Here is an 8689-nt window from a genome sequence, read left to right on the forward strand (position 1 = left end):
TCGGGTTCTCAGAAAACATAATTGTATTAATTTTTTTTCTGTTGTGGGGGTAAAACAGCATGGCCAAGGCAACTTATAAAAGAAAGCTTTCTGTCTTCTTTAAGATTTTAATTTTAAAAAAATTATGTGAACGTGTATCTACAGTTGCCCACAAAGGCCAGAAGAGTGCATCAGATCCCCTGGAGCTGGAGTCCCAGGCAGGTATGGATTGTCCAACGTAGGCTCTGGGATTTGAACTCTGGTCCTGTGGAAAGGTAGTGAGGGCCCTTAATCACTGAGCCATCTCCCCAGCCTGCAAAGTTGTTTTCCCTTAATGCTATTCTCTGGCAAGTCAACCATGTTCTAATGGATGACCTCACACTCGGGAGTATATGCACAGCATAATGCAGACTAAGCAGGTTATAAAAATAAAGGAAAAAGAAGACACGGATTTGAGAAGGGGTTAAAAGGGTGGGGACTGGACCTGTGAAGTATTAGGGAGAAGAGTAGGAAATGAATATGATCACAATGTATTACATATATGTATGAAATTATCAAAAAATTAATAACATTACATTTTTAAAAGATTCAAATTTGGGAAAAATGTATTCTTTTTTTGGAGTTTTCTTTTTTTAAATTTAATTTTATTTTATTTTACAATACAATTCAGTTCAAAAATATGGAACGCTTCACAAATTTGCGTGTCATCCTTGCGCAGGGGCCATGCTAATCTTCTCTGTATCGTTCCAATTTTAGTATATGTGCTGCCGAAGCAAGCATGGGAAAAATGTATTCTTGTAAAAAGAAACAACCAACTCATTTAAATCCAGCAACCATCATTGCCTTTTTGTGAAAGAAACAGAAACTTCTACATAGTTGCAAACATTCTCATACTTACTTGATTATAATGTGTCAGTAATGTTCATATTTATAAAACAAGCTGCTAGAAACCTAAGTGGCAAGCCAACAGGTCGAGATACTCTGGCACCCCCTGTAGTTACTGAACGCCCCTGTATTTTGTTACAGCCTTTATGACTTGCGGTGAACTAATTTGAGAACAGACATAATTCCATTTCTTTCCTTAGAGAGGAAAAATCCATTATATTATTTTCTTTCTTCTTTATATCATACTGGACAGATAGGTGTCTGCATCCTTCTTGGAGGCCTCTGCTTTATTGTCATGATTATTATAAGCACACATTGAGATCACACAAGTGACCGCTAAAATGTAGCTTCCCGGTCCCACAGCAGAACTGCTGCTCTAGCTCTGAGGAATTGCTCTCTTTTTTTTTCTTTATAGGAGAGATTTATCTGAGGAAATATTACAGCATATACAAACTGCATTGGCTTAATTTACGCTTCACGATGACAGATTTGATATAACGCATATAGGACTTGCATTTAATTAGTTGCCACAGAAAATGCTGACACAAGAAGTCAGGCACTTGATAGACACAAGCATTGAAAATGCAGTGGTCCACTTTCTTGTCACTCCACGTTTGTTCTGGAAATACCAATATCATTTGAGAGTTTTTAGAAATGAGAAAGTTGCAGCTCTCTCCAGAACTGGTTCAGAGTCTGATTTTAACAAGAGTCCTGGGTGTTTCACATATACATAAAAGTTTGGGGAATGCTGCCTCAGCTAGGGATCCTAACCCCAGACGATTGTAATGTGTGTGTTCTTTCTAAAGTCCCCACTGGCACCCACACAGAAACATATTCGTATTATTTACTATTATGGGTGGGATGTTATTGCAGCTTCTACTTTTGAGATTATAAAATTGTAATTATCAAAGAATGGGAACATAATGTCAGGTAAATTTCTAATGGGTTTGTATTGCATTAGTGGTTATGTATTATATATGTGCACATACACATTAAATAAACATTATTTTGTATAAATACACAGCATCTACTTTAACACATAGATTATAAAAAAATCAGTATCACTTGACATAGTCTTGCATGCACATTTAATTGTGATAAAAGCACCCTAACATAGGGTCCACCCTCTTTACAAAACTTTTAATACATTATGCAGTACTTAAATAGAGCACAGCACTATATAGCATGTCTCTAGAATATATTCATCTTATGTAACTGAGTCTTCATATCTGTTGAATGAAATTACCCTTTATCTCCTTCCCTCATCCTCTGGTAATAAAAATCTAAACCATAGTGAGTCAATCCACACCTGTTAGGTGATTTTCATTTCTTTGATAACTGATCATGATTCTGATTTATCTCTTGGGCACTGGACATCTTCTTCTTTTAAAAAACCTGTTTATTATAGTCCTTTGATTATTATATTATTGTTTTTCTTTTTTTTTCAGGCAGTGTCTTTCTAGATGGCTCAGACTGACCTTGAATTCATGACCCTTTGTCTCAACCTCCTGAGTGCCTGGATTACAAGCATGTGGCATCACACCTGGTTTTCCTTAACTATTTTTGGTCTGTAATTACAAGTTATGGGACTTGCATATACATTTTGGACATTAACTCTTTTCAGATATGTGGCTTTTAATTACCTTACTCCATAGGCTACTTTCTCATGCTACCAAAGTATCCCACTTCTGCATCACTCTGTAACATCCTTCTGTTTCAATTCTTTTTAAAGATTTAACTGCTTCAACTCTTTTTGCCACTCTGCTTAGTGAATTTGCTATCCTTAAATTACCTATTGTACTTCCCAATTTAATAGATTATTACTCACATTGAGGAACACAAAGGTGATTTTTCAAAAGAGAGACAGCCAGGTTGTAAGAGGAAGGACTAGGGAGTCCCTGAAAGATGCAGGGAAAGTGCTTCCTGCACACCTGTGTCTGGTCCTCAGTTTGTCAACTTTAAAACAGCAGGGCTAGGATATACTTGTTACAAGCCTTTCAGAGCTGTAGACACCTCTGAAAAACAGGAGTAAGACACTAGACTCTTCCACAGGATCCTTTGCATATGCACTTACACAGAGAATTAGGAATAGAATCCTAAAGAATTTACAGATATCTCAGAGCTCTTTGTTGTGCTTAGATTTAGAATGCATATGCTGAGGGGCTCACAGAGACTGAAGCAACAATCATGGAGCCTGCATGGGTCTGTGCTATGTCCTCTGCATATATGTTATGGTTGTACGGCTTGGTGTTCTTGTGGGACTCCTAACAGCGGGAGTGGGGGTGTGTCTCTGACTCTTTTGCCTGCTCTTGAGACCCTTTCCCGCCTACTGGGTTGCCTTGCCCAGTCTTTATACAAAGGCTTGTGCCTAGTCTTAGTGTTACCTGTTATGCATTGTTCACGTGATATCCCTGAGAGTTCTGCTATTTTCTGAAGGGAAATGGAGGAGCAGTGGGTGTGGGGAGAGGGGAGGTTCAAGGAGTGGAGGGAGGGGAAACTGCAGTTGGGATGCATTGTGTGAGAGAAAACTTAAAAAGAAGAAGGCATATGCTGAATATCATGCCAGCTACCTTTTAGTTCTAGTATTTTCAATTTGTAAAGGGAATGGAGGGGCTGCTGACAACTAGCATGTTTGGAAGATGAGATGCATTTAATAAAATCCCATTGAGGACCTTTGTCATGTCAGCTTTGAGTTTAATAGTGGAGACAATGCCCTCGTATGTTAGAGGCTCCCTAAGCTCTGCAAACATGAAAGTTGGTACTGAAAATGTAGATTTAGGAGCTGTTCCAGAAATTTTTGCTCAGTCTTTGCTAGTTTTTGGACCTGCATATGGTTTAACTTCTTAGTTTAGTTTAATTTTTTTGATACCACATTCACGTGATGCAACATTTTAAAAGTGTGAAGTGATGCTCTTTAAAGCTTTTACAATACTTTACACCTGTACTTCTCTAAAGTTCAGTATGTACCCACTAAATAATCAGCATCTCACCTGCTTAACCCCCACTTTGATGACTTTACACCTAGTTATTTCATATAAAATACATTATGCAGATATGACTTTCTGTGCTTGGGTTTTTTTCATCTAGCATGTTGTTTCCAAGGGTGATAAATGTAGCAGCATGCACCATTACCTGTTCTTTTTTATGGCTTACTAATACTTCCTTGCATGGATAAACCACATTTTATTTTTCCATTTGGGTCATTTCCACCTTTTGATTATTGTGAATAAAATTGCTTAACCTTTTGCTTAACCTCTTCTTCAATAGCCAAGTAGCAATAATACATTGCTTTCAGGGATGGAGACTGGAACTTATTAACAAAGGTCGTGTGCCTGAAAATAAATAGAAGCTACTAGAATCCTTTATTTTTTGGAAACCAGAGATATGGGCATTAAAATAGGTAAGTCCTTAGGAGGATAGTCATTTTGCAGTGTTCCTGTCTTTGAAACTATCTCATGTCTCAGTTCTTACTAATTCGCCTCTCCTGACTTTCTTCGTTTGGATTGAACCCTCCTTTTCCAGGTTTCCGTATTAGTTAAGATTATTCATTGTGATATTCTTTACTCACCTGCTTCCCGCCCCCTTCCTAGGATTGTTTATTCTTTTATTTTGCTTTCTTCCATTCACCGATTAAAGCCAGGCTTAGTTCTGGGACTAGGCAACCACAGGAAAATAATAAACTCAGTATGCGATCTACTCCATGATTTATATTCCAGAGAAAAAAAAAGCATGCCACAAGCAAACAGATTATCAATGATATGTGCTTAGAAGTAAAACAAAGCAGAGGAAGACTCAAGATAAAATCCAAACTGAATCATGAGCTCAAGATGGGCCTCTACCATAATAGCCCTTGTTCAGGATCCCAATCGAGGCAAATAACTGCAGAGTTGTTGGAATCCTAAACAAGTGCTATTATGGCATCTGATTTTCCATTACTTTGACTAAATATGTGAGGTAATCACAGGAGGACACATTTATTTTGGCTATAGCATCTGAGGTTTTAGCTCCTGGTTACTGGCCCTGTTGCTTTGGGCTTATGGTAGCACAGGTTATCATGTCAGAAATGTCTGTCAGAGGGACTTACTTACTTGATGGAAGCTGAAAAACAAATGAGAAAGGAAGGAACTGGGATCCCCATATCCCTTCAAGGGCACACCCCCAATGAGCTGACTTCGTTTCACTAGGCTTTACTGTCTAAAGTCCCGACCTGTCTGGTGTCACTACGAGCCTTGCCGGATGTTCAATATCCACACTGGAAAAACTGCGCAGCCTTTTCTGCTAGAAGGGAGTGTTGATCAGAGTGATGCAAGCTTATTTTCCCTTCAAATGGGTCATCGTGGCTCTGTCATTGAAAAACACCACTGACAATCATTCCCTCTGTCTCCTTCCTCAGTTCCTTTCTCTGAGATGTATTTGCCTCATGAAGTCTTCCTGAAAGCTCACTTTCTTGATGAGATCTTTCAGGGTGTGGACTGGGGCCATTCTCTTCTCTTTCCCCCGGCCTCCAGTTCCTTGAGGGAGACGGAAAACCCTCCACAAAGGAAGCTTTCATCATAGAATCTTCGCCAATCTCAATAGCCTCAGGTGACAGGGACATGACTGGAGGCTGTTGCTTTCTTCCTTGTTGAAGATGAAGACTTGCTGAGTTTTGTCTCCACTGATGCATAAAATGTGAGAACTAGGTCAAGTTTCAGTCCTCCGAGCAAGGCTGCCCTTATGCCAGTGTTCAAGTCCTGTCTGAACTCTGCCAACTAGCAGCATTGGAAGAGCAGAGTGCTGGGGAGATGTTAGCCACATTGTGTGGCTTGCCTTTACTTCTTACTAGTTGTGTGTGATGGGAAAATTTGTCACCAGTGAGTTTCATTTTATCTTCAAATAGAACGTAGGAACAATAAATGTGCTTATCTCCTAAAACTGCTATGATTATTGAGTGAGGCATTGATGTAGATTCAATCAAAATAATACCAGGTATGTAAAAACTTACTAACATGTGTCACTGTGCCCTATATCTGATTGCTGGAAATCTCATCTCCATGGAATAGCCCAAAGTCCTGATGGTGGTTTGCCTCAGAGAATGCTGTGGTCAAATAAATTTAATGACCTCTAACTTGCATTTAAAGAGAGAGAGGGAGAGAGAGAGAGAGAGAGAGAGAGAGAGAGAGAGAGAGAGAGAGAGAGAGGAGGAGGAGGAAGATTACAAACCATTAAAAAATAGTAATAGTAACTGTTACTTTAACTTTCAAACTTTAATTATTTAATATATATTATAATTATTAAAATAAAAATGTATAAACTATTCTTATACTGTATCCTGAAATAACGTGTATATTAGTGTAAGTTATACTACTTGACAATCTCTAATGGATTTGCTTGCTTTATAGACCAGACCAAAGTCTAGAGAAAGGAAAGCTGTAGTGGACCTCAGAAAGGGTCACCCCATGAAATCACAGTTAGCATTCTTCCAAGTTAGGAGCTGCCAGACAGACACTGGCAATTGCACTGAAAAGTCAGGGACTGCCATCTAGTCTCCTTTGGAGACAAAAGTTGCCAATGTACACATCTAAGAAGCCAAGCTTCAGTTTTTTGAGGCCATGGAGTCCTGTGGGAGGCAGAGATGCTGGTCTGCCTATGAAAAGGTTCGCCAGTGACATCTAATTGCCAGCTCACTGGGTCTTGCTCTGTGGGTCAAGGCTCAGCTTGTTTTGCCATCCCTATGTCAGCGTGAAACACAACCCCCTAGGACTTGCCTGGCCTGTGCTATCCTCAACACAGTCCTAAGCTTCAGAAAAATGATGATTAACACCAGGGAATCCTGTTCAAAGAAAATTTAAAATCATCTTCATTATTTATTATTTTCTTCTATTTATAAGCAAGAACTCCATCAGAGGCTACCTCCCTTTTTGTTAGTCATTTATGCTCTTCCTGATTTCTTACATGGGAGAAACACATGTAGGATGTTTTCTTAGATTCTGGGTTCTAGGGCATGGTTCTAAGAAATCAGTGCTTCTGATTATTGCCATCTAGAACAGTGCTTCTCAACCTGTGGGTCACAACCCCATGGGGTGGGGGTGGGGTTTGGATGACCCTTTCATAGGGGTCACCTAAGACCATCGGAAAACACAGATATTTACATTACAAGTCATAACAGTAGCAAAATTACAGTTAAAAAGTAGCAACAAAAATAATTTTATGGTTGGGATCACCACAACACGAAGAATTAAATTAAGAAGTATTAAAGGGTTGCAACACTGGGAAGGTTGAGAACCACTGATCTAGAAGGTGCTGTACATGTTCCCTTTGTAACCCTTAAAAATCCAAACTTTTGTTTCCATACACACTCACTGTCTTATACCACATAGCATTTGCTGGGCTTTTGTGAAACACATTTGTGTCCAAGATCAGAAGCAAAGGAGAGTGGAGGCAGGTGAAATGTGACTGTGGCTGGGGAAAGGTAAAGCCTCAGAGACTCCAGGGAATTTCAGTTAGTAGGTATCAGAAAGGTCTGAAGGAGCCATGTAAGAAGTAAAAATACCCTTCCCACACACTGTGTTCACAATGTATTCTAAATTCATTGGTCTTCAAGGTTCAAGATTTGGTCAAAGAAGAGCAGAAAGAGGGGGGAAAGGAATAGGAGAGGAGAGGAAAAGTGGAGGAACACAGAAATGTATTCTTAATTTTCTGGTTTGTTGGCCTTCAAACTGGTAACACAGATCCACTTTGCCACATACAAGAACGTTTTGTCCTGATCATAATCTACATCAATGCCAGCATGCGTCCTATGGTTTCCTCTACCTGGAGTTTGGGAGGCAGAAGAGGGGACGAGAAGTTCTCTCAGAGGCTTTCACACTCCAAATAAATCATCAGCACCACCGGCAATTTAGGGACGGAAATAACACCGACAAGAGCCCACACAATTACTATTTTGTCCGCTGCTCTTTGTGTTTTAAAAGCAGGACGTTTTAATTCCGTTTTTAAAACAGAATTTTAATGGGAATGTAACTTCATCTTAACTAACAGAGGGTGCACCCAGCACGTTGTTTCCTAGTGGGGTAAGAGAAGCCGTGGGGAGTGGACAAAAAGGCGCTGAGAGACAAGGCAGGCTGGAGAAGACACCTCTCCTTGTCAAAGCTTCCTGGCCAATGACTTGAGGAATTCTTCCTCGAGCGAGCTCTCACCTCCGTACACTCTGCTGATGGGCTGACATTGGGACATTAACCCTTGCTCCAGATCACTGGACCAGCGGGAGCATAGTTTTGTTCTCTTCTCCATTTCTAGCGAGAGAAAGAGATCATCTGGTTGGATGAAAGAGTGGTTTCCCCCCTGGCCTCCTTACCTTCTTTGTTTCCTCTGACTGACTAATAATGCAAGCACAGATCAGCCAGTTCACAGAAACTGGTGTGCCGAGCTTCGTGAGCGGAGAAAGGGTGAGCGCCAAGGGAAACACAATGTGCTCCATTTGGACTGAAAGGCCAACAAGGTTGCTCATTGTGTCTGTGACAAAACAGACCTTAGCACCGTCCAGAGAGTCTCGGGAGACTCATCCGGAGTTATAGTTGAGACAAAGTGATTTGTTTTTCTCTCCTACTACAACCTGCCTTCTATCCTGCAACGCCAAAACTGGCTTAAGTCTTTACTGCTAGGAGGCAAAGACATTATTTCTTCGTGGGACTCAGTTGGCTTGTCCTCCTTAGCTCAAAAAGCCAAGGTTGATTGGCCATCACAGGATTTTTAAAAACAATTATTTTGAGACAATATCTTATGTAGTCCAAGCTGACCCCAAACTCACTACACAGCTGAGGCTGGTCTTGAACTCCTGATTATTCAT

At 40.2% G+C, this 8689-nt stretch overlaps 1 non-coding gene across 1 annotated transcript; it reads right to left on the bottom strand.

Moving 5' to 3' along the window:
• Window positions 1–652: 652 nt before the first annotated feature.
• On the bottom strand, window positions 653–759 carry LOC128113867 (U6 spliceosomal RNA). Its single transcript, XR_008219677.1, has one exon. It is a non-coding gene; the product is annotated as a U6 spliceosomal RNA (small nuclear RNA).
• Window positions 760–8689: the final 7930 nt, after the last annotated feature.

Source organism: Peromyscus californicus, unplaced genomic scaffold, assembly GCF_007827085.1.
Source record: "Peromyscus californicus insignis strain IS unplaced genomic scaffold, ASM782708v3 Scaffold_18__1_contigs__length_77618521, whole genome shotgun sequence".
NCBI classification, from domain to species: domain Eukaryota; kingdom Metazoa; phylum Chordata; class Mammalia; order Rodentia; family Cricetidae; genus Peromyscus; species Peromyscus californicus.